The sequence below is a fragment of the Molossus molossus genome, unplaced genomic scaffold, assembly GCF_014108415.1.
Source record: "Molossus molossus isolate mMolMol1 unplaced genomic scaffold, mMolMol1.p scaffold_m16_p_2, whole genome shotgun sequence".
Lineage (NCBI taxonomy): Eukaryota > Metazoa > Chordata > Mammalia > Chiroptera > Molossidae > Molossus > Molossus molossus.
Window position 1 is genome coordinate 138544659 of NW_023425355.1, and position 27427 is coordinate 138572085.

Below are 27427 nucleotides of genomic sequence, written 5' to 3' on the forward strand. Positions count from 1 at the left end.
AATATTGTTTAAATTCTTTAATTTTTTTTTAAATCCTCACTTAGGAATATTTTTCTGTTTATCTTCAGATAGAGTAGAAGGGAGAGAAAGGGAGAGAGAGAGAAGCATCAATGTGAGAGAGACCCATCGAGTGGCTGCATCCTGCACGACCCCAACCAAGGCCAGGGTACGTGCCCTTGACTGGAATTGAACCCGCGACTCATTGGTCCATGGGCTGACGCTCTACCGCTGAGCCAAACCGGCCAGGGCTGTTTAAATTTTTTTTGTTTGTTTTTAACAATTTTTTTTCTTTATTGATTTTAGAGGAAGGAAAAGAGAGGGAGAGAGAGATAGAAACATCGATGAGAGAAAACATCGATTAGCTGCCTCCTATATACCCTTCACTGGGGATTTGGCCCACACCTGGGTATGTGCCCTGACTGGGAGTCGAACCAGAGACCTCTTGGTGCATGGGTCTATGCTCAACCACTGAGCCACACCAGCTGGGCAATGTTTAAATTCTTTAACAAATAGTTTTCATTTAGGAAAGTTGGCACAATGACATGTATAGGGGGTGTGTGTGTGTGTGTGTGTGTGTGTGTGTATGGTGTATATGTGTACATACCCACTCCATACAGCCAGTTGTTCAGACCAAACCCTTGGAGTCATCCGTAATTTGTCTCTTTGTTTTCCTCATTCCTACTATCAATTCTTCAATGAATCATGGCAGCTGACCACTCCTCACTGCCACCACTGTCAATATCATTGTCCAAGTTCATTTTTCTACTTTCTCTTCCTACAGACCCCTGGTCTGTTCTCCACAGAGCAGCCTTAGATAACTTTGTAAAACCAGATCAAACCATATCACTGTCCTGCTTAACCCTCCAATGGCTCACCCTGTCATACTCAGAATAAAATCCAAACTCCTTTTTAAGGCTGGACAGTTTTACATAATTTGACCCATTCCTTTCTCTCTGACTCTCATTCTGCTCTGGTCACCCTACACCCACCCTGGGGCAGCTGGAAGACCTGGATTTACCCTCTGAACACATCCATATAAACATGATCATTTCTTAGTTTTATATGATATGACATTGCCTCCTCCCAGGTAAGAAAACCATTAAAACATGATGGCAAGAGCCCTGGCATGAGGAGTATGCACTGTGCTGGTGTGGAAAGAAAAGATGGGGTCAGGGAATTCTCTGAGAGGAGATGGTACCTCAGTGAGCCAGGTGAAGCAAAGTGGGAAGCAAATTCTAGCATATGAGACAGAAAGCAGAGAAGTTGAAAATCCAGTTGGTCAGCTGGGTGGTGATGTCTCTCCTCAAACCGAGAGGACATGAAAAAAAAGGTTTGAAGGGAAAGATGAGGAGTTCAATTTTGACCATTTTTCCTTGCCTTTGCACAATGTACCAGTTCAATGGTATAATTTGATCAGCACTTTAGCCAGCAACAGTTCTGGAAAATTAAATCCAACAAAATATGTATTAGTTCTTCATGAGGTAGGTCCATAAATCATCCATCTTATAACTTTTGTGGCTTGGCACAATGCCTACTACATAATAATTGTTTAATTTCTGATATATTCATTTACATAGGCATTTTGGTAAAGTTTTAACTAATTTCAGGTTGACAACTCAATATTGCTTTTCTCTCCATCTCTTTAGAGGCCTCTAATAACATTATGAACTTTTCTTCTTGAGTTTCTTCATATTTTTTTTCACATTATTACCTCCATGTCAACAAGCACCTTCTTTGTATAGCATATGCTCCATACGTAGATATTTTTATAAGAAGATTTATTCTCTTGTGCTCACTTTGGCAGCACATGTACTGAAAGTGGAACAATATAGAAAAGATTAGCATGGCCTCTGCACAAGGATGAATTTGTGAAACATTGAAAATTATACTTATTTGTTAATTTTATATATTTATGTATTTATATTTTTATTTATATATTTATTCTTATCAAACTATAAAACTAAAAAGCTTTTGCAGTGCAAAGAAAGCCATCAACAAAACAAAAAGGTAACTTACTGAAGGGGAGAAGCTATTTGCAAATGATATACCTGGTAAGGGTTAATAACCAAAATATATAAAGAGCTCATATAGTCCTACATCAAAAAAAGAAACAATCCAGTTAAAAAATGGCCAGAGGACCTGAATAGACACTTCTCCAAAGACGACATACTTCTCCAAAGATGGCCAAGAGACATATGAAAAGATACTCAACTTCACCAATCACCAGAGAACTGCACATCAAAACCACAATGAGGTATCACCTCACACATGTTAGAAAGGCTTTTATCTGAAAGTCAACAAATAACAAATGTTGGTGAAAATGTGGAGAAAAGGGAACCCTCATGTGCTGTTGATGGGATTGTAAAATGATGCAGTGTGGAGGTTCCTCAAATAATTAAAAATAGAGCTACCATATGACACAGCAACTCCACTTTTGGGTATTTATCTGAGGACAACAAAAACATTAATTTGAAAAGATATATGTACATCTATGTTGATTGTGGTTATTTACAATAGCCAGGATATGGAAGCAACCTAAGTGTCCATTGATAGATTAATGAATACAAATTATGCAGCAGTAAAAAAAAGAATGAACTCTTGCCATTTGCAACGATATGGATGGAACAAGACGTATCGTGCTAAGTAAAATAAGTCAGACTGAGAAATAAAAATACAGCATGATTTCACTTATATGTGGAATCTAAAAAGTGAAAAAATGAACAAACAAAACAAAAACAAACTCAGAGATACAGAGAACAGACTGATAGTTGCCAGAAAGTGGGGGGTGGGGTGGGGGAGGATGGGTGGAAAAAGTGAAGGGGATTAAGAAGTACAAAGTGCCAGTTATAAAAATAGTTATGGGGATGTAAAGTACAGCATAGGTAGGTACTAACTAGACTTATTGACGTGATAACTTCATAAAGTATATAAATGTTTAATCCCTATGTTGTACACTTGAAACTAATATAATATTGAATGTCTACTGTAATTAAATAAATAAATAAGCAAAATAGCCAAAGCATCCAATTAAAATATTAGAAGAAAACAGAATAACCCCCTAACCCAAAATATATCAATTGTTACATAATTTAAATATTTAAAAAATTACAAAGCTTTAAAAAATGAATATTTATTCTCTCTGATTCCAGCATATGCCAAGTAGAAGGATCTGGCTGTAGAACAGGGTTCAGTAAATGTTTTTCTGTAAAGGGCATACAGTCTGTCAGAATTACTCAATTCTGTCCTTGTAGCATGAAAACAACCATAGACAATACATAAACATATAAAAATATATAGCTGTGTTCAAAATAATTTACAAAAACAGACAGCAGGCTATATTTGACCCTTAGGCCATATTTTGCCAGCCTTTGCTATAGAATCATATACATATAGATATGTACACATTGTATAACCGATCTTCAGCAATTTTGAGGGGAAAAAAGATCAAGATCACATTCTTACAAGATTAACTAAAATAAAACCTTTTCCAAATTATACTACATTCATTTCTCTCATATTTAACAACATCAGATACAAAGCACATCTCATGAGAAAAGATCAGGGGATCATTTCTGTCCTTCACTGCCAGTATTTTCTGACGTTATTGAAAAGTGTTCTGCTTTCAAAAGGCTACAGTCCAAATAATTCCTTTTATCTTTATGTTCACAGAAAAAATTAGTACCTAATTAAAATGCCAGCTCAAAGACAAAAATCTCAAAGCAGTATTGACACCACTGAAAAAATAGCTAACCTCTCAGTTATGTGATCTTCAGAGTTTTTAAGAAACCAAAATCTAATATTGTCTGTGATGTTGCCCACCAACCAGGGAGAGAGGACTGAGTCACTTGGATCTAGCTCTCTGTGTGCTATAAAAAGGAGTTTAATGTTCTGGTCAGGAACCACTGAAACTTACTATTGATTTTCCGTGCTCAATTTCTCTCCCAAGTGTTGGTCTTTCTCTTGAAGATAATTTCATTGCTATCAGGAAGCTTGGGTAACATGGAATGAACAGCAGGAAACTAAGTTCTGTAAATGGATTCAACCTCTTACTTCCATTTGCTAGCTTAGCCAAGTTGGTTTCCTCATTTAGCACATGGTGCTTCACCCTCCTCTAGAGCAATGTCCTTTTGAATGCATACAGTGCTTTGAAGAATTGAAAATTACCTCTCATAGCAAATAATTAAGTGAATATCCACGGGCAAAGTGATGACATTTCAGATCTTGCTTTTCAGTTTTAAGTCTTCTCTCTATGTAAGCATTTTATTTGTTGATAACTGATGCTTTTTCCAATTATTGGCAAAAATAATTGATTCAATGACAATTCAATTCAATTTTTTGTGTGTGGTGGCAACTCTTGAGCAACCATGCCCTTGATCACATTTCTTGTATATGAAGGTTAGAATTAGACTGAATATTATAAGGATGGTCCCCATAGGAGTGTGGGTTTTAGAAAAGAGACAGCAAAAAATCAGAACAGGAAACTAGAGTTGCCCACATCCTTCTGGATTTTCAATGTGACTTTATTAAACTTTTGGTAGTAGTAGATGTGAATTCCCTGGTCACTGCACAAAGTAATATTCAAATAAGAATGAAAAATAAAAACCCACACAAAAACTCCTGAATCACAGTTGAGAACCACTGCTCTAAAATAAGCAAACATTCTTTTTATTTTTTGGGGGGAGAGGTTTATAAAAGCTCTTAATAAAGCCATTTTTAAACAAAACAAAAAGTTTACAAAAGAAAAATACAGAAAAAGAATAACTTGCTTCAAGAAATAGAAAGATAAAGGAGACAATACCAACATGCTCAGCAATAAATTTTTTTCTTTCTCATTTTTTAATAAAAATACAGGCAAAGGATACACATACTTAAAACAAAGCTCAGGAGGAGACATGCAGTCCTGGAAACCCTTCAATACTTAATTTTTACATATTGTAGTCTCTGTATGTATCCACATAGACAAATAAAAACAAATGTTCTGTTTTTGTTTTGTTTTGTTTTCCCCCCAATGTCTGTTGTTAACTATTTTGGTTAAGCTGAGTTGAGAAAATTAAAGCATCATAAGAAACAGACATTGGGCAAAAAAAATGGGTTGCTTAATTTAGAGTAGAGGTTCTCAACTGTGATTTTGCCCCCAGGGGACATTTGACAAAGTGTGGAGATATTTTTGGTTGTTACAACTTGTGGGGGGCCTAGAATGAGGCATCTAGTGGGTAGATGCCAGGGATGCTGCTGAACATCTTACAATGCACGGGACAGTACACACACACACAAACACATACACAACAATGAATTATTCTATCCCAAATGTCAACAGTGCTGAGGTTAAGAACGCCTGCTCTAGGTCAGGTCCACTGCTGTTGCCTGAGGGCATCTCTGAAATCCAAAATCATCCCGGAAACTGAAATTTTCTGTTCACTTGTCCATAAACCAACATAGAAATCCATTCAGCCTCCTGGATTCTCTCTATATTCCTACTAACTTTCTGCAAAGGGGTATAAGGGGAAATTTTGCCTTCCTCTCCTCCCTCAGCATTAAGGAGTCTACACACATTGGTGTCATAACATCCACATACATGGACGCCTGGTATTGACATGCAGCATTAGTCACTGAATCTCATAGAGAAGCTCATCAGCGTCTCCAGCCAAATCTTCCTCTTTGTTCTGATTTGAATAAAGCCTTTCTTTAAGAGTTCTTCTATAAGAAATCCAATGAGATGCTATGAAGTATGCCAAATCCAATTACTTTCTACATTCTTGCCTATTATTGGGAAAAACCAATCCTCCCTAAGTCACTAAGGTCATTCAGAAAACATGCCAAGGTGACCACATTAAAGGAAGTGGAATCTTAATGAAGGTCTTAACACCCACAAAGTACTAATGAGAGGGCAGGGTTGGCTTCTTAGTCAAGAGTCTCAAGTGTGCCCAGAATATTAACAGACATACTTTATCCCGAGGCAAATGGCTCTCTGACAATAACAGAGATGATCTACTAATGCCTGATTCAGATGCTTTGTCATAGAATGAATCAGCAGAGCAGTTAATAAGTATTGCAATAATATACAGCACAAACAGTACTGGTTTTCAATGTGTCTGTTTTCAAGGAGGCAGTTTTCTTCTGGCTCAGAAACTTATATGTGGTCCACTGCGGTGATGTTTTCTACCTCTTACCAATAAAAGATCATTAACCTGCATGGGCAAGGAGCATCAGGGATGCTATGGAAGCCACAGATGAAGAGTAGAGGAGGGAATTTTGAAAGACGGTGCCCTCTCCCTGTAAGTCCAACTCTCTTACACTCAAGACGTGAATGGTAATGCTGATGATAAGTATATCCATTTTGTACGATGCATAACAAATTACCACAAACGTAGCATCATAGAATAACATACGTTTATTATTTCAGTGTTCATGGATCCTTGGCTTCTCTCCAATAAAGGAGTTAGTGGGGACAGTGGTATCATCTGAGACTCAACGACTTATTCCAAGCTCATTCAGGTTGTTGGCAGTATTTAGGCCCTTGGGGTCAGAGGACTGAGGCTTTCAACTCCTAGAGGCCACCCTTTTCCACAGGTCGTTCTCAATATGGCTGCTTCTTTAAGGCTAGCAGGAGAGTCTCTTCTGCTTTAAGTCTCTTTTATAGAGCTCTCCTGGTTAGGTCAAGCCAACCCTGGATATGCTCTCTTTTGATTAACTCAGAGTTAGCTGCTTAGGGACCTTCATTACATCTGCAAATTCCTTCACCTTTGCCATATTCTATTGGTTAGAAGCAAGTCACTCCAGGGGGTGCAAATCATCTTTGAATTTTGCCTTCCACAACTAGTTTGTGAATGTTGAACCTGACAACACTGACTGGGAAAGAGTAAATATATTGGATGTCAGAATCCATATCCTATCCTAGAGAATGACAGCTTGGAATAATAATCCCAAGCAGCAAAAGTAGCAAAAATAAACTTGAGACCTATACTTAGGTTTTAACACAGAAGAGCTGGCTTAAAAGCAGTTCCTGGAGAAAATTGTTTATAAGCACAATAAGTAATGCTTGTGTAGTGTGATTTTTACAAAGCTCATAATGCAGTTTATAGAGTAATAATAAATATATAGTGTCCAGATCAAGAAAGAAAACATAAACAGTGGACTTGGTACCATATGTGCCAAAACGCATCTGGAATATTTTTTAGTAGTTCAAGGTTTGACATTTTAAGCTGAACATTGCTCAAAAGAAACCTTGAAATCAACTCATATGAAAAATGCTTGGAGGAACTATGGTTGTTTATAAAAGAAACTGAAAAGGAAACAAGATTTCAGCCATGTAAGAGTTGAGGAAGCAGAAATAAGACTCAGTTGAGAGTTACAAGTAAACAGCATAAGAAATACAGGGTGGGGCAAAAGTAGGTTTACAGTTTTTCATATGGAAAATAATACAATAATTAATAAATAATACAAGAATAAATTCTGTGTTTCACGCACTCACAACTATAAATCTACTTTCCCCAACAATGTATAATTCTAATATTTAGAGCTGTACACAAAAGAAATTACTTATGGGGAAAGGGCCTTATATTTAAGACTAATCATGTATATGGATGCTCTAAATTCTTTTCCCACCTCTATTAATTATATTCTTTCTCACCTTTGCTTTTACCCAACCTCAGCTTCTCATTAGTCAACATAAAGCAAATTTCCCTGGCCTCACATTCCTTCAAGCTACTGCCTCTTTCTCCCATCCTCCTTGACGTCTGACTTTCTGAGAGTGGTATGCACTTGTGATCTGACCTCCATAGCCTTCACTCCTCTGTCAGTCCACCCAGTCTGGCTCCTGCCCCCATGGCACAAACCCATCTTTGTAATGTCACTGTCGATAAATGCTCTTTGCAATTTCTCTTACATGGCAATGTTGACCACATCCTCCTTTTTGACACAATCTCTTTCTGTGGTTTCTCTGACATTGTACTCTTTTGTCACCTGTCTGACTCCTCTGGCCACTCTTCTAAGCCTCCTTTGTGGCCTCTCTCACATCTGATGTCCATCAAGGTCTGTTCTGGGTCTACTCTTTTCTCATTCTACATGGTATCCTTTGTTGTTTTAGTTACTCAAATTGTTCTAAATGCCATTTATACATTGTGATATCTTACTTTCAGTATATCTCTTTCTGGCTTCTGAAATCCATGACTCTAGCTCCAAAGATCAACTGGAAGATGTCATTGGAAAACCCCAGAGTCAGCTGAAACTCAATGTAACCAAACTTGAATTCATAATTTCCCACCTTGGCCCACCCCTCCAACCCTCCTCCTTCAGGTTCCTCATTTCACGGAATAGTTGGCAGGATGTCATACTGGTCCCCATCCTCATTCTTGCCAGTTCTTAGTCATATGTCTATCCTCCTTAACCTGGCATTTAAGGCCCTTTATGATCTGACCTCTCATTGCCTCTCCAGTTTTACCTCTTATCATCCTATTCCCCCATGTTTTGGTCTATAGCTATACACCACTAGTGGGTCCCTGTTGCAGCAGTCATCCCACCAAATCCATTCATTTCCTCCCATTTCATGCACACATAGTCACTCAGAGCCAGAGAGTCTGGGTCTCTAAATGACCACAAGGAAGGCCACTTATTTAATCACGTGATTGGATGATGATGTGAGCAAGAAATAAACATTTTATTGTTAACAGTTCCTTGGATTTGGAAATTGTTTGTTATAGGAGTCAGCCTACATTACTAACATAACTATCCACTTCAGAACTATTAGGTGAAAGAGAAATACACTTCTGTGGTCTTTAAGTCGCAGTATTTGAGCTCTCTTTGTTGCGGAAGTTTAGCTTTACACTAATGCACCTTCTTCGACAAGATTGGATACTCTATGTACTCATTCTGTCTCAGCACTTACTGCATTGAAACTATCTCTTTGTCCATACTCCCTCATTAGCTACCAGATAGCAAGGGTTATGTCTCTACATAATGTATCCACAATATCCAGCATCACTATCCTCAGAATCAGCATCATCATTAACTTCACTAACAGTTACTGAATGATTATCATGTACCAGGGACTGTTCTAATTATATTTGCAATTATATATAAATAATTATATATCTAGTTATAGATAATATGTAATATACAAAATTATTTTAAATATATATATTTATTTATTCATCTATTCTTCAAAATAACCCTTTCAGAATAAGTCCTCTTGTTTCTCCCATTTTATAGAGGTAGAAATTGGGAAACAGAGATTAAAAACCCTCCCCATGTTCATACACCTAGTAAGTGAAAAATTAGGATATGAGCATGTAGCTTAACCACTTCACATGTTGTAGAGGCTGAACAAATCTTTCTTGAACAAATAAACTAAACTGATTAAGTAAATTCTAGTTGATTGGTTACAGAAAGAATTTTTGCTGTGGGTGACAGATTGGACTATGGAAGTATTTTTCAATTGTCTTTGGTGAAGGCCTTTTAAAAAGTTACTATTAATTGTGGTCTTATATTTTGTATAATACAATATCATGTGCTTGGCTTTCACAGCAATATCAAACACATGAACAGGTTCTAAACACTCTCCATTTCTGTACTCAATCATCATGGTCTAGTAAGAGATTGTGAACTGGTACCAGTCTATGGACAATACTGTGAGTTCCATCAGACTACAGGGCCCATCAAGTCTTTTCCAACTTTAAGATTATGTATTCTGCAGCATCACAAACAAGACCCAAAGGGGAAAGTCTTCTCTTATGAGAGTACAATGAGCCAGTGGGACCCTTCTACTCTAAACTTATCAACCAGCACAGTGGTATATGCTAAATGCTGTGTGAAAAAAAACACACACACATCCAAAAAGATGCAGAATACATGTTTCTCAATCTTAGCATAAATCTAATAGGGTGGATTTGACTAATGCTCCCAAAATATAGAATAGAAGAGTGTGGTTAAGAATATGCCCTCTAAGAATACAGATGGAAGACCTCATTCAGGTGGCAATTATTAGGGGATATTTCACATATGGAATGCTATTCAACAGTTTTCTTTAAGAAATTGAGACTTGCTCATACATATTGAAATTGAAATATATCCAAGATATTTTTTTAAAGTAGAAAATGAAGCCAAATGATAGCCAACCTGTGTAAATTGTTATTGCCAATTATATATCCAGGGGAAAAAAACACTTGTATTTGGAATATACAAAGAAGTCTAAAAATCATTTATTAAAATATAAAGAACCCAATTAAAATTTGGCAAAGGATCTAAATATACATTTCTCCAAAGAAGATATAAAAATGGTCATTAAGCATGTGAAAATATGCTCAGCATCATTAGTCATAAAGAAAATGCAAATCTAAATTACAATGAGATTCCACTTCATACCCATTAGGATGGTTATAATAAAAAAGACAGACAATAACAAATGGAGAAATTGGAACCCTCACATGTTGCTGGTGGGAATGTAAAATGGTGCAGCCACTTTGGAAAACAGTCTGGCAGTTCTACAAAAAGTTAAACACAGAAATACTACATGACCCAGCAATTCCACTCCTACATATATACTATAAATTAAAACACACATGCACACAAATGTTCATAGCAGCATTATTTGTAATTGCTAAAAAGTAGAAACATCCCTAATGCCCATCATCTGATGAGTAGATAAACAATATATGGTATATCCATATTACAGAATATTATTCTGTAATAAGAAGCAACGAGAAGAAATGAAGTACTGATACATGCTATAACATGGATGAACCTTACAAACAGTATGCTAGGAAAGAAGCCAGTTACAAAGGACCACATATTGTATGATTTCATTTATATGAAATGTCCAGAATAGGCAAATCCATAGATACAGATAATAAATTAGTGGTTTCCAGGGGCTGAGGGAGAAGACAGAATGGGTAGTGACTGCTAATGAGCGTGGAGTTTCTTTTTGGGGTAATGAAGATGTTCTAAAATAGATTGTGGTAGTGGTTGCACCTCTGTGAAACTGAAGTGCTTTGGCAGATCCTAGTTGTGAGATACATGAAATAGCTCTGGAAAATCTATTGAAAAAGGAACCATTCCCTAAAGTCTTATAACCACAGCTCACTCCAAGCAGAAAAAGGTTGAACAGGAAACATGACCATCACTTGTATGCATGATTCATCTACTCCAGGTCTCTACAGGTTCTTGAAATCAAGACATGTTCTTCAAGTTTTAGTGTGAAATAATTTCAAATTCAGTTAAAAGTTGCAAAAATAATAACAAAAACTTTCATGTATCTATTAACCATATTCATAGTCACAAATTTTAATAATTTGTCACATTTGTTTTATCATATTTCTTCTCTCTCTCTCTCTCTACACACACACACACACACACACACACACACACACACACATTCTTCTGAACCTCTTGCAGATAGCATGCACATTTACCCTTAATTATCCTTCAGTATGTATTTCCTCTCTATCCTAACATATTCTAACATATCATACATAAGCACAATACAGTTGTTGAAATTGGAAAATTTTAGAATGATGCTGTTTTATTTTAAAAAATTTAATCTACAGTCCATGTTTCGATTTTATCATTGTTCCAACAATGTACTTTATGGCATTTTTTTTTTTTCTAGTAGAGGATCCAGTCCAGGATCACAGGTTGTATTTAGTTGTCATGTATATTTTGTCTTCTTCAATCTGAAACAGTTCCTAAGATTTCTATTTTTATTTTTTGTCTTTCATCATTATTTTTATTTTATTCATTATTTTTAAAGAGTATGGGTCAGTTATTTTATAGAATGTCCCTTGATATGAGTTTGTCTAATATTTTCTCATGATTCGATTCAAGTAATGCATATCTGGCTGGAATACTACAAAAACGATGTGTCTCTCTCAGGATCTCATATCTGGAGACACATGGTGCCCATTTGGCCTTATTGGTGATGTTGATTTTGGTCAGTTGGTGAAAGTCAGCTTCTGTCACTGTATGGATTTTCTTTTTGTAACTTATAAGTAATTAGTGAGGCACTACTTCAAAACTATGTAAATATTCTACTCTTCATTAAGCTCTCTTCCTCCTCAATTCAGCAAGAGAATTTAAAATAAGTTTCATAATTTAGCCCAGTCGGTGTGGCTCAGTGGATTAAGCATCATTCCATGCACCAAGAGGTCATTGGTTCAATTCCCAGTCAGGGCACATGTCTGGGTTGCAGGCTCGATCCCCGGTAGGTGGTGTGCAGGAGGCAGCCGATGGATGTTTCTCTCTCACATTGATGTTTCTCTCTCTCTCTTGCTCGCTTCCTCTCTCTAAAAAAAAAAAATCAATAAAGACATATTTAAAAATAAATAAATAAAATAAAATAAGTTTCACAATTAAAAAAATAGTCTCAAAACTCTTGACACATACAGAGGTTTTTTTTGTTTTTTTGTTTTGCTACATGCTTGTGTTGAGGTTGTTTTAGATTATAGACCCAGGTAGACAGTAACTGGTCTGTGAAGCCTACTTCATACAGAATGCAATGGTGATATATATCCATAACAACTATAAAAAATTATTTGTAGCAATGAAAGATTGAGCTTGGGTATTTCAAATATGATACATCTACCCAATGTAATGCTACACAACAGTTTTTAAAATTATGTTTTTATTGCTTATTTTTAGTGAGAGAGAAAGAAAGAGGGAGAAAGAGAGAGAAACATCAATGTGAGAGAGAAACATCTATTGGCTGCCTCCTGCACACCCCCTACTGGGGATCAAGCCCAAAACCTGGGCATGTTCCCTGACTGAGAATCGAACCAGGGGCCTTTTGGTGCATGGGAAAACACTCAACCAACTGAACCAAACCAGCCAGGGCTGCTATGCAATAGTTTTAAAAAGTAGAAATAGTCTTATATATACTGAAATGGAAATATCTCCAAGAAACCCTGAAGTGGGAAAAAAAAAACACCAAACAGGATATATAAAAGTATACACAGCATAATCTCATTTATGTTTTTTAAAACTGTATTTGTACTTTTACATGTTAATGTATGTACATGTATAGAAACTAGCTGGGAAGAATACAAACCAAACTGTTACTAGTAATTACCTTCTTGGAGGCAAATAGGAAATTGGAGAGGAGGTGGTGCTTGGTCTGTGGGGAATAAGATTTTCACTTTTTAGTTTAGACAACTCTGTTTTTAGAACAGGAATGTATTTATGTTTTACTAAAATATATATATTTTAAGGACATATACTTTTTTTTTTTTTGGTACGTGCCCTTAGCGGGAACCGAACCCAGGACTCTCTGGTCTGCATGCCGATGCTCCAACCGCTGAGCCAAACCGGCCAGGGAAAGGACATATACTTTCTAAAAACACCTACATTAGCATTATTTTCAAGATTTCCTTTTTTAACAATCTGATTATTATTCATATGAATAAAGGTCTTGCTGATAAACAGAAGTCTCCTTTGGTTCCATCTCACTGATGTATATGTGATATGTATATGTTATATGTATATTGTGATGTGTATATTTATGTATTGTGATATATATGCTCCCCAAAATTTAAATACTGAAAGGTAATTTTCTACCATTTTCCAATATTCTCAACTTCCACAGTTGGTTATTTAACCATTAGAGGTTTGAGTTAATCATATAAAACTTGTCAATACTCTAACAAACCAACAATGTAATTAGCCTCAAAGAATCTTTACTGAACAGACTTTCGACATTTGCTCAGGGAAGTGGAGATGTGAGACAGTGAAGAGTTAACACAGTTATCTATGGGTCTTTTCTATTGTGATTTATATGGAGTGTCACATAGCATGTTACTTACTGTAGCTGCTATTCTTTATTTGTTTTTTATAGAAATTAAAAAAATATGTACAAAAATAGACTGTACCTCAACGTATCCATCACCTAGTTTTATTTTTCTTTTCTTTTTTAATTAATTAATTAATTTTTGTTACAGATGTTTCTCCTTTTCCCCCCACTGATACCCCCTCCCTCCCTGCCCTGTCCCCAGCTTTGTTGTCCATGTCCATTGTTCATGCATATATGCATCACCTAGTTTTAATAATTATCAACTAAGTTAATTTTGTTTCATTCTCACCACAACTACCACCACTGATGGATGACAATTCTTTGTGGGTCTCTTGTGTTTCTGCATATCTTGTGAGTAGATACACTGACTGCCTTGTTATGAACTATCTTTTCATGGATTTTTGTACAGTGAGCAATCTTGGATAACAAAGATAGTGTTGCTCTTCAGAGTAGAAGGCAGATCTGTTTGCTGACAAGTATAACAAAAATAATGGCTCCCTCCAGGACAAGGTCAGGCAGGTTGGCTTACTGCCCATATAAAAGATTCAGGTTCCACAAACTCAGAGGTCCCCAGCTGTGATGCAAACTCACTGTTTGCACATCATCCACCTGGGTCACTTCACATTGCTCCATGGGATTTGGAAGGCAGAGGGATCTGATGTGAACATAAAACTAATACTGCCTGCTGTTTGGTGAATAATAAAGTCCTCATTCTCTGACCCAAGGGTTTCATGTGTTCTGCTAACACCCATGAAACTGTGGTAGACTAACTTGTGAGTTTGCAAGTAGGGTAAAATTTAAGACTTTTCAAAGTTCTCAACACCCACTTGCTCTCTCCCATTTTGAACAAATTCCAGACATTACATTATTAATATTAATTGAAACTACTATAATTAAAGGTGATGGAATATATATATAATCTCAACACCCCAGGGATCAAGCTTGATAACTACAGGCCCCATGATCCCTTCTTCCAAAAAAATTCTTGGGACTTAACATGTTTCAAAACCTAGACTTTTCATATTTTAAGGAGGTCATAGAGAACACAAATTATATATTACAGAATATTTCCAGTGGGACTTAGGGCAGCATGCAGTAAGTTAACGATATTTTTGCCAAAAAAACATGAATATTCACACAATGTAAATTAGAGATTGTAGATGGCCTCTCTTCAGTTCAGCTCAAATTTTGTCAACAAATAAATTACAAAAATGTTTGCTTGTCAGAGTTTGGGGATTTCAGAACTGCAGATAAAGAACTGTAGACCTGAACCTCTTTAATCAACTTCATGATTTAGGCTCTCATCCTGATCAGCAGAACCATTAAAATTTTTTCACAGAAATTTTATTAATAAGTTTGGCCTCTTGTAAAAAAAAATAGACAGGGCCAAAATGAAGTTCTTTAATGAATTGATAAAATTTCAAATCACACGCACTAATTTGACTATATTAGTGATGTGTGCTATTTTATCATGTTTTCATTTTGCGAGTATTAAACATTTCTGAGCTCTCCTGATCAAAGTAGAAAATAAATGATAAAGTCATTTGATGAACTGAGATACAAAAAAAGTCACGTACAAAAATTAGAATGTAGATGCTTAACCAAGGATGAATAAAAAAGAGGTCTGGACCAGAACAAATTGCATCCGAAGGTTAGGGGTTATTTACAGCTGCACTCCCTCAGCAAGAGTACAGGGCTCACAAATCATGTACATGGAAGACAGAGAAAGAAGGATGCCCAGGAAGCCTTTCCCTCTGTTTTCCTGCCAAGGAGAGAGATATATAGACTGGTAAATTTGAAGATGACATAGATGAGTTTAGAACAGATGATGAGAATGTGGTCCCAGAACATGTACCTGCTCTAAAATAATATGCACCTCTTTAGGTTTGGTGAATTGCATCTCTGAGTAGGGGGAAAGAATATTACATTATTTATTGAGTATCCACTATGTATTTGACAATTTGCCAGGTACTTTTTTTGCTATTATCCCAATAAATCAGAAAAGTTCAGGGAGATTAAATAATCTGAATAAATGAATAAATGACTTTATTCGGACAAGCATTTGTTCCAAATTGCTAGGTGCCAGGTACTGTTATATGCATTTCAATACATGAATGACACAGGATTCCAACCTTCAGGGAATTCCTAATTTAGTAGAAGAGGCAGATACATAAATATATTGAAATTATAGTGTAATTTCAAATGTGTGTCTGTTGTGGCTCAAAATAAAAAAATCAGACTATGATATACATAACCAATGGATACAAACAATAGTGTGGTGAAGGCCTGGGGTGAGGCAGGGGCTGGGAGGAGAGGGTAAAGGAGGAGAAAATTGGGGGACATCTGTAATACTGTCAACAATAAATAAAAATAAAAATAAAAATCAGACTATGCCACTAAGAAGTACATTGCCAGAAAAGTGAAGGGAACGTGTTTACCAATGACAACCTAAAACTAAAAGCTTTCTTTTATATTCAAATAGAAAGTAAGATGCCTTCTGAGACTTACCTGTGGTCAACAAGAAAGAGGGTCTTTACGACCTTAAAGTAGACAAGGGGATGCTGGATCTTATGTCATAAACACACAAATTCAAATAGCTACATACAGAAAGCAATGGTGATAGCTGTGGGAGTGTAGAAGATCGGAAAGTCAATATTACTCCCTTATATAAGTTTTCCTAGCTCATCTTACTCATCTACTCACTCCAAGGATTGACAGCAAGATTATCAACCTATAGTTTGAAGAATGCTCCTCCTTCTGGAAAAGAGAAAAACCATTTGCCCAGCTCTCACTGCCTACAAGCTTTCCTGACATTGCAGATTTCTCAAAGATTCCAGACAGTATTTTTATCTACTGGATCTTTTGCTTGGCTTGATACAGACAACACAGGTGTTGGGTTCATTTATTAACTCTGTTACCCTCTCTGAACTACAGTTTCTCCCTAGCATACAGGATTATTTTTATGCAACCTAACATTTTAAAATAGGAGACAATGACGTGGCAGAGTAGAGAACTCACAAATATTTAGATAATGGCATCCTATAGTCATTATTTTGAAGAATGCAAAACTGGATAATGCCCAAAACAATTAAACTCAGAAATAAATATATGTTCTTGTCACAAGAAAGGATTTATATTTGTGAAAATTTAATTGGAGTGATAGCAAAAACAAATAATAAGATAATTAAAAGCAAAATAGTGTAATTATAATCTACAGTCAAGCATACTTCTCTCCCCCACATCACTCTGGATAATTTCTGCAGTTATCTTAGATGTTGGCTTTAAATCAGGTTGTACAGGTTTCAGTTTCTCTGCCAGTCTAGACACTGACATCAAGTCTACTCCTACACTCAGCTCTTGAGAGGAAATAAGTTAAGGAGGAAGACATCTCTAGGGGAGCCTGGTGGGAACACTGCCCATCAAGGTTGGCATGATGGGTCCTCAGGTGGCCAGAAGCCACCTGGAACTGACTGAGTTCCTAGAGTTAGGAAAATACCACAGAGGAGAGGGGCTTCAATTATGTTCCTAACAACAAAATGTGCATGTTTCAAAGTTTCATCCGGGACAAGCCATGAATTCAGATAAATCCAGCCCGACTAATCTCTAAGGAGACAAGAGCAGTTTCTAAAGATTATTTTTACTAAGATATCTCTATTCATTCTGGGAAATGAACTGCCTCACTTTTTTTTGGCATTGAGATTAAGACTTGGGGGACAGTTAAAATAACTTCTAGCCACTTAATGATTTCTTATATGCATTTATTTGATCAGCAAAATCCTATTAATTAATCCCAAATAAGCAACATTTCTTCCCTTACACAGGCTCTTCTACCTCTTACCACTCTTCACTTAGGAAATTCTTCTGCAATGTTCACTTCCTTGAACAACTTTCAGCAACTCTTAGTAAATTTTCCCTACACCCACTCTAGCACTATACACTATTAAAGTACTTATGAAATTTTCACAATGATTTTTTTCTCAATTCTTATTTCCTTCCCTAACCTTTAAGCTTGTTTAGTCATTAATACAGTTTTATTCCTTTCTGGGGTACCATCAGTGTATTATGATACTTGACACCAAATAAATAGTCACTGAATGCTTATGGATTAAAGAATTAAGGATTAGCCTGGCGAGTGTGGCTCAGTGGATTGAATGTTGTCCCATGCACCGAGAGGTTGCTGGTTTGATTCCTGGCCAGGGCACATGCCCAGATTACAGGCTAAGTTTCCAGTGTGGGGCATGCAGGAGGCAGCCAATTGATGCTTCTCTCTCATCCATGTTTCTCTCTCCCTTCCTTTCTATCTAAAAAAATCAATAAAAATATATTTTAATGATTTGTTGATGGCGGCCATTCTGACAGGTGTGAGGTGAGACCTCATTGTTGTTTTAATTTGCATCTCTCTGATGATTAGTGATGTTGAGAATTTCTTCATATGTCTCTGAGCCATTTATATGTCCTATTTGGAGAGGTGTCTACTTAGTTCCTCTGCCCATTTTTTAATTGGGTTCTTTGTCTTCCTTTTGTTGAGTTGTACGAGCACTCTCTATATATTGGAAATTAACCCCTTATCTGATATATCATTGGCAATTATGCTCTCCCATACAGTGGGTAGCCTTTCCGTTTTGATGATTGTATCTTTCGCTGTGCAGAAGCTTTTGAGTTTGATGTAGTCCCATGTGTTCATTTTCTCTTTTGTTTCTGTTGCCTTAGGTGATGTAGCAGTGACAATTCTGCTGTGTATGTCTGAAATTTTGTTGCCTACAGTTTCTTCTAGAATTTTTATGGATTCATGAGTCACATTTAAGTATTTTATCCATTTTGAGTTTATTCTTGTGTATGGTGTAAGTTGATGTTCTAGTTTCATTTTTCTGCATGTAGCTATCCAATTTTCCCAGCACCATTTATTAAAGAGGCTGTCCTTACTCCACTGTATGCTCTTGCCACCTTTGTCAAATATTAATTGAACATATTGCCTTGGGTCCATTTCTGGGTTCTCTGTTCTGTTCCACTGGTCTATCTGCCTGTTCTTGTGCCAGTAACAGGCTGTTTTGATTACAGTGGCTTTGTAGTATAACCTGAAATCTGGTAATGTGATCCCTCCAACTTCATTCTTCTTTTTCAAGATTGCTGTGGCTATTCGAGGTCTTTTTTGGTTCCATATGAACTTTTGAAGTATTTGTTCTAATTCTGTGAAGTATGCCGTTGGTATTTTGATGGGAATTGCATTGCATCTATAGATTGCTTTGGGTAATATGGACATTTTAATGATGTTAATTATTCCAATCCATGAACAGGGTATGTGCTTCCACTTTTTTATATCTTCCTCTATTTCCTTTTTCAATGACCTATAGTTTTCTGCGAATAGGTCCTAAGTAAAAGAAGCCAAACAGAGAAAGACAAGTATCATATGATCTCACTTATTTGTGGAATATAATGAACATAACAGTCTGAGGAAGGGGTAGTCCCAGAGACGTGGAAGTGGGGTACAGACTGACAATCCCCAGAAGAGGGGGTGGTGGGGGAGAAATAAACCACAGAACTTATATGCATGTATGCATGACCAATGGACATGGACAGCAAAGCTGGGAACAGGGCAGGGAGAGAGAGAGAGGGGGGAATCAGTGGGGGGGAAAGGAGAAGCATCTGTAACAAAAATTAATTAATAAAAAATATATATATATTTTAAAAAAGAATTAAGGATTAAAGAATTTGGGTTTTAACTTTCTTTTCTCTTTTATATCTCTATTTTTTTAGTAGTTCAATCACAGTATTATGTTATACCTTTGTACCCCCTGATATTGTGCTATACATTTCATAATTTTCTTAAATTCTTATTTATTATTTGTGATAGGCAGCTTCTGATACAGCGCCCAATGGTTCCCACTTCCTTGTATTCATACTTGTGTGTAATCCTCTCCCCGTGAGTGTAGGTTAGACCTAGTAACCAAAGGAATATAGTAAAAGTGATGACATATCACTTCCGAGATTAGGTTACAGAACATTGCGACTTGTGTCTTTCTAGCATGCTCTCTCTTGGTGGCCCCTTCTCTTGTTTTTTCACTTTCTCACCCCGACAAAGCCAGCAGTCATTTTGTTGTGAGATGCTCTGTGCAGAGGCCCATGTAGCAAGGAACTGAGGGACGCCTCCTGCCAATAGCTCATGAGGAACTGGGGCTTCAGTCCAACAACTCACAAGGAACTGAATCCTGCCAATAATTACATGGAGGTGAAGCTTGGAAATGGAATCTGCCCAGTAGGAGCCTTCAGATGACACAGCCTGTGAGAGACCATGAAGCAGAGGATCCTACTAAGCCATGCCCAGGTTCCTGACCCACAGAAACTGTGAGATCATAAATGTGTGTTGTAAGCTATTAAGTTTGGAGTAATTTGTTACATAGCCATAGATAACTAATATATTATTTATCAATCAGTTAGGGTTCATAGATAATAACACCTCCAAATAGCAAAATGCAACTTGATTTATTATTAAGCATAATAACTGGTTTGCAATGTGTATTAGCAAATTATTCTTCAGGATTCAAAACTGTGTTTTGCATTCATTAAAATGGCTCATATCCCACTTTATCAAATTAATTTGGCATTGATGTGGGGCTTTTGAAAAGCACCAATTAAAAAGCCAGTATATTTGTATACTTTCATTCCACAAACATTTATTGGGTATATACCATGTACCCCAAGTTTGGGGCACAATTTCTCCCTAGCATATATAATTTTCTTTGAGTATGGAGGTACACTTTACATAAGAAAGTTTCTGTCCTCAGAAAGTTAGTATCTAGTGGGGCAATAGACATCTAAACAGATAATTATTTCCTTTCATTTCAGCCGACAGAAACCATAAAAGAATGCATGCATTGTAGGACTATGCTTGCTGAAACAAAGCAACTAATTCAACTTGGAAAGTAGAGATGTTATTTAGGGCTTAAGTAGAGTTATCATGGTTGCATGATTGTTATAGAGATAAAGAGGAACAGAAAGAAGACATCTGGCCAAGAGGATGGAATAAACCAAGAGATTTATGTAAATAAATTTTCCAGAGCATTACCTTTGGTCAAATAGCACTAAACATACTCTTTTTAAAAAAATTTTTTTAAATTTAATTTTATTTATTTAATCCTCACCCAAGGACATTTTTCGATACTTTGTTCAGATAGAGTGGGAGGGAGAGAGAGAGAAACATCGACATGAAAGGGACACATGGAGTGGTTGCCACCCACACGACCCAACCAGGGCCTGGGACAAACTGCAACTGAGGTACATGCCCTTAGCGGGAACCGAACCCGGGTCTTTCCAGACCACAGGCCAATGCTCCAACCGCTGAGCCAAACTGGCCAGGGCTAAACATACTCTTAATACGTTAACTATTCTCTGAAATGTGTGCCTCATTATTACTATGAAAAATCAAAAAACAAATGAGGGAAATTCACACAACTAGATCAAGGCATTTAGAAACTAGACTTAAGATAATTTGAAGCAAATGCCTTAGTTCATAAACTGGACTTATCAACTCTCCTTTATTTATTAATGTTAAACTCTCTGAATTAAAAGATAATCAGGAACCTCACAAATTAATGGCCATATAATTTTTCTTAAACACTTAGGCTCTGACTTCTCTCAGTAAACTTAGTAATTACCACAAAGAAGTCCCCCAAAACAGCATCCAAGGTACATTTAAAACTAAACAAATACAAGTTTAGGCTAAAGATGAGTAAATAAAACAAGTTTCTAGAGTTGAATATACTAATTCAACTTTAATTAGATATTAAAAGGGTTACTAAAGTAAGTATGTAATATATTTAAACTCAATCTCTCAAGGTTCAATTTTTCTAGCAAAATGCCTACCCTTCTTACACTTCTTGAAAAAAGCCTCCCCCATTCTGCAAATGAAATAACATTTAGAACAAGGAGTACTTGCTTGATTCCCAACATGTTTTTACTTACAGTAATAATATTTTATAGCCAGTGGGCAATAATCAAGATACCTTCCTTTGTTTGAGTTGAACTAAGTTCATTAGATTTAAAGGCTGAGCCAAATAAGTCTGGTTAGAACCAAGTAAAATGCATAGCCTCATCTATGATATGCCCAATTACTGCTGAGCAACTTGGTAGTTAGACGTTCCTTCATGGAAGAGTACAGGTAATACAGAGCCACACAAAATCCTCAGATTTTGAAGAAAAAGGTGGAGGTGAAGAGGGACAGGGTCTTGTGAATTCCTCTCTCTTCTCTTTAGCCAGGAGCAAGGGTAATTCTAGTATTCATTAAGATTATTTACGTTCCTCCCCGACACACACACACACACACACACACTGCACACATTTACACACCTCATAGTCTCCAATCCCACAGGTCAGCCTTATGTACTCCACTATAAAGAGAATAATGTATTTTAGCTGCAATCTGCTTGCTTGGAATCCTATAATCAAATACCTTTGCAAAAGCATAATATTTACTGTTTAGGTACTCTACTTTGTGTCTGGCACCTTTTTAATGTTATCTCTTGGGACATCATCTGGAGGGTCTTCATCCACCATATGATAAGTTCAGCTGCCTGTAGTTACCATGTTGGAGAGACCACATAGAGACAGAGATCCCCAGGGATCCCTATTTGTTTCAGTCCCCAGCTGTCTGGATTTCCCCAGCACAGGTACCAGACATAACAGTGAAGGAGCCTTTGAGATGGTCTCAACCTCAGCCACTGTGGCTGAAACCATCTGAAAGATCTAAAAAGAAACTGTCTGCCTAAGACTCAGTCAACTCCCATATTGGTGAGCAAAATAAGTAATTGTTATTTTAAAGCCCCCATTCTGGAGTGGTTTGATATCCAGCTATATACAGCTAGAAGAGTCTTTGAATAAGAAGAATATCTGTCTGGTTCTTTGGTCACTGCACAATTCTCTCGGTCATCTCAAAGATATGAACTGTTCACTTTAGCCGCATGCTGAGCCTACCAAGACAACCTTACCAGAGAGAAGGACTGTTCTCAGGTAAAGATGAATGTAGCTGCACTCACCCTCCCAAATACAGGGGTGCTTATGTTTATCCCACACAGCACCACATGAGCAGTCTAGCTGGTATTTCACTTTGAATTTCATGATTGTACTCCCAGACAGACATACAGCTGTTCGAAACATTTTTCAGTTATAGCCCTTTGAACTCATGCCCTTGACAGGAACACAAGCTTTTTCATCTGTTTATTACTGCCTACTTGAACTACTGCCAGACTTGAATTGACAATGAAATCTGGGAACACATTCTAAAACTACTAATTCATTTAAAAATGTACAATGTTTTCGCTTTTAAGAAAATATCCCAAATCAAAAATTAATCATCCAGCTCAAGGAGGTGTATTTCTCAGCTTCAAGAAAGCGTTCATATATGCTAAGATTACATTGTATGCACAAAGAATTACATTTGTTTCAAAAAAGAACTTATTTTACCAACTTGGGTGTTAAACATACAAACAAGAATATATTTGTGGACAAAATTTAACAAAAAATAAAACTCATTTTCATAAAAGTCTGTACCAAATTTCCCTCCAGTTGACCACATAAATGGATAAGATGCACATTAACCAAATAATAGATGGTGGGTTATCAGTGGAGAAATCAAGATTTGATCAATAAATTTTCCCAGCAGGATCAATCCAATGTGACACAGCAGGAATCCTGCAAGCTCAAGGGATCACTGCAGAGGTATGAAGCTAACTGCTATAACTGAAAGGCTGTTTTCCTGTAAAGATCTCTTTGAGGAGATGGGGAAGAAAGCTATAAAAAGAAGCACTATAGTTTAAGAGAAAAGTCTCATTTTGGTGCTTTGCTTTAAAAAAAAAAAATTCCAAAGCATGTTTTTTCTTTTATGGTTAATCCTCATCTGAGGATATTTTTTCCATTGATTTTGAGAGAGAGTGGAAGGAAGGAAGGGAGGGAGAAGGAGAGAGAGAGAGAGAGAGAGAGAGAGAGAGAGAGAGAGAGAGAGAGAGAGAGAAACATCGACGTGAGAGAGGCACACTGATTGGTTGTCTCCTGCACGTGCCTTGACCAGGGCCGAGGATCAAACCTGCAACCCAGGTACGTGGCCTTGATCGGGAATCAAACCTGTGACCCTTCAGTGTGCAGGACAATGCTCTTACCACTGAGCCACACTGGCCATGGCCCAAAGCATTTTTGAAGTAAATAAATGTGTCCCTCATTGGGGTATAATCTCAGCCTGCTAATGTCATGTTTATAAAGACAATCTGGCACATAAAGAAGAATACTCTTTCAAAACAGAAGGACCTTTTGCTTCTTTGCTTCTTCTATCCACTAGCTAAAATGTTTGTGTCAGGAGAGATGTGAACTCACTAGCCATGTGAACTCACATAAATTACATAACCTCTCTGGTATTTTATTCTTTTTCAGTAAAATGGAGATTATAATGTAAATAATTGTGGTGGGGTTAAATAGGATAATACTGTAAGTTACCAGAATAAACCAGGCATTAAGTTATTAATTATAGACATTAAATATTAATTGCTAATACATTTCTTATTAAAATTAATTATTATATATTCCATGTTGAAATATTACCTTTATATTATTAATAATAATGTGTATTACTTAAAATAATTTTTTTAAATACTCTGGTCAAAAAGCTAAGAGACCTGCTTCTAATTCCAACCTTGTTCTTTATACAATGTATGACCTGGGGATGTTGCTTTCTACTTATTTATGAGCTTCAGATTCCTTTTTGTTTAAAAATAAATAAAGGGTATAGATTTGCTGATATCATCTCTCCTGACACAAACATTTTAGCAATTTGATGACTATAAGTTTATCTGAGTCTAATTTGTTTTCTTTCTCTAAGAGTTCACCTTAAGCAACAAAAGAAAAATAAATAAAATTGGGGTTACATCAAACTAAAAAGCTTTAGCACAGGAAAGGAAATCATCAACAAAAACGAAAAGGCAACCTACTGAATGGAAGGAGGTATTTGTATATCATATATTTGATAAGGGGTTAATATCCAAAATATATAAAGAATTCATACAGTTCAATAGCAAAAACAAACAATACAATTTTAAAAATGGGTAGAGGGCCCTGGCCGGTTTGGTTCAGCGGTTAGAGCGTCGGCCTGCGGTCCGGAGAGACCCGGGTTCAGTTCCCGCTAAGGGCATGTACCTCGGTTGCAGTTTGTCCCCGGCCCTGGTTGGTCGTGTGGGTGGCAGCCACTCGATGTGTCCCTTTCACGTCGATGTTTCTCTCTCTCTATCTTCCTCTCACTCTACCTGAACAAAAAAGTGGAAAAGTGTCCTCAGGTGAGGATAAAAAAAAAAAAAATGGGTAGAGGATCTGAATAGATATTTCTTCAAAGAAGACATATAGAGATGGCCACTAGGTACATGAAAAGATGCTCAACATCACTAATCATCATGGAAATGCAAATCAAAACCACAATGGGATATCACCTCACACCTGTCAGAATGTTATTGGTGAGAGTGGGGGTATCCCATTCTCCACTGAGTGCTGGGAGTGGAGTCCTTACGATATCTCAAGAAAAAGACTTTCTGAGACTTGCATGGTAGGATGAGTGATTTTTATTTCCATGGAATTACATCCCTGGGTTTCCAAAGTATCACATGGGAGAATGCAGGGGAGCTAAGATAGTGCCCCCCTCCCTGCAACAAGAGTCCCAAGAGAATCAAGAGAGCCAGGAGCCAAGAGTGCAAGAGAATGAGTTCCTAGGGAATTAAATATCTCAAATTTTGTACCTTTGCAGTGGCAACGCCTACTCTGGCCAGTGACCTGTTCCCAAATGAGACTAACAGGCAAGTGCCTTCCTTATATCACCCAGACTTTACTAGGCATACATCTATTCTCCCCCCTGTCCAGTACCCAGCAATCTGTGGGAAATAGACTGGTGGTTTTCTGGCAAAGCTGCACAAATGGCATGCCTGTACTATTTGGCCTTCCCTTTGCTTCTTTCTTATTATTAATAACTTGATTAATTACAACAGTATCAAGAATGGCTATTATTTAAAAGGCAAGAAATAACAAGTGTTAGCCATGATGTAGAGAAAAGGAAACTCTTGTTCATTGTTGGTAAAAATGTAAATTGGTGTAGCCACTATGGAAAACAGTATGGCATTACCTCAAAATACTAAAAATAGAACTACCATATGATCCAGTAATTCTACTTCTGGTTTTTTTATCCAAAGAAAATGAAAACACTAATTAAAAAAGATATATGCATTCCCATGTTCACTATAGCATTATTCACCATAGCCAAGACATGAAAACAACTTAAATGTTCATCAGTGGATGAATGGATAAAGAAGATGTGATATATATGGAACACTATTCAGCCATAAAAAAAAAAAATCTTGCCATTTGTGACATCATGGGTGGATCTTGATTGCATAATGCTAAAAGAAATAAGTCAGACAAAGAAAGACAAGTACCATATAATCTCACTTATATGTGGAGTAAAAAACAAATTAATCAAACAAACTTACAGGTGTCAAACCCATTGGATCTCAATGCTCAACCTTCAGCTCACCCTCAGTTCCTGAGCAGTAAGAATATCAAGGAAAAAAAAAAAAAAAAACAGCTTCAGGTAGCAGAACACTTTCTATTTTCAGCTTTAATTTAAGGCAGATTCAATGTAAGGCAATTTAAGCCCCTTGTTTACCACACACAATGTACCACTAAATTAATTGCCATTTTTGAAAGAAGAAAAAGGGTTTTAGAAACCATGAAATGCTGAAATGCAAACTTAATATTCTTTTCTTACACTCCATTCTAATTATTCACTACTTTAAAACATTCCCTAATATCAGACTGTAAAAATGACAAATGATTTCTGAAGCATCTAAGTCAGAAAATTAGTGGAGCGATTTTGTCTTTTCTTCAATTCCTTAATGTCCATAAGGATGAAATTTGTCAAATAAACTCTTTCCCTCATTTGAAAAGTCATCATCAATTTAATAATTGATGGACTCTGAATATACTCTTCCCATAGATGCTACAGTTTACAGCACCCCAAGATGCAGAGGAGGACCACAAATGAGAACCAGACATGAGCATGGTGTAGCACCTGATATATCATCTGTCAATTGCCAAAGCATGAAAGTCCTATAATCCATTCTAGGAGAGGCCCTCAGGACCTAACTCACAGCTTATTTTCTGACAAACTTGACATCTTTGATCATCGGACTTCTCAGACCTCAGAGATTTGAAGTTGAAGAAACTTTCAAGAACCTAGTGTACTATTAGGATCAATGACAGTTGATATCTGACAGCCCAGCATGCTGCCTTGTATAGTGGTTCCTAATATTCGCCTAAAAGTTTAAAAAGAAAAATCATACTGACTTGTATCTCAGCAATTAAGGTTCCTAAATTATCACTCTGAGTCATCAAGGAAAGACGATTTTGCTCTCACTATCTTCTGTGTGATATAAGGAAAATATATGATACATTTTAGAAATATTCCCATCAAAATGTTTTAAAAAGTGCAATGTTTAGTACCTAAAAAATTTACCCGTATGAAATAATTTATTCCTTAAAAATGTGGTATTATTATAATTCCATATTTTAAGGCATTAACATATGGAATGCCTACTGGGCACAAGGCTTTCAGGGAATAAAGACTCATAAAAC

The 27427-nt window shown here is 36.7% G+C and overlaps 1 long non-coding RNA gene and 1 other non-coding gene across 3 annotated transcripts in view; one reads left to right on the forward strand and one right to left on the reverse strand.

Annotated features, from left to right (window-relative positions):
- The window catches only part of LOC118635602, a 132288-nt gene that overhangs the window by 75294 nt on the left and 29567 nt on the right, over positions 1-27427 (reverse strand). The window lies entirely within an intron of this gene.
- LOC118636780 lies at positions 1789-1895 on the forward strand. Its single transcript, XR_004960763.1, has one exon. It is a non-coding gene; the product is annotated as a U6 spliceosomal RNA (small nuclear RNA).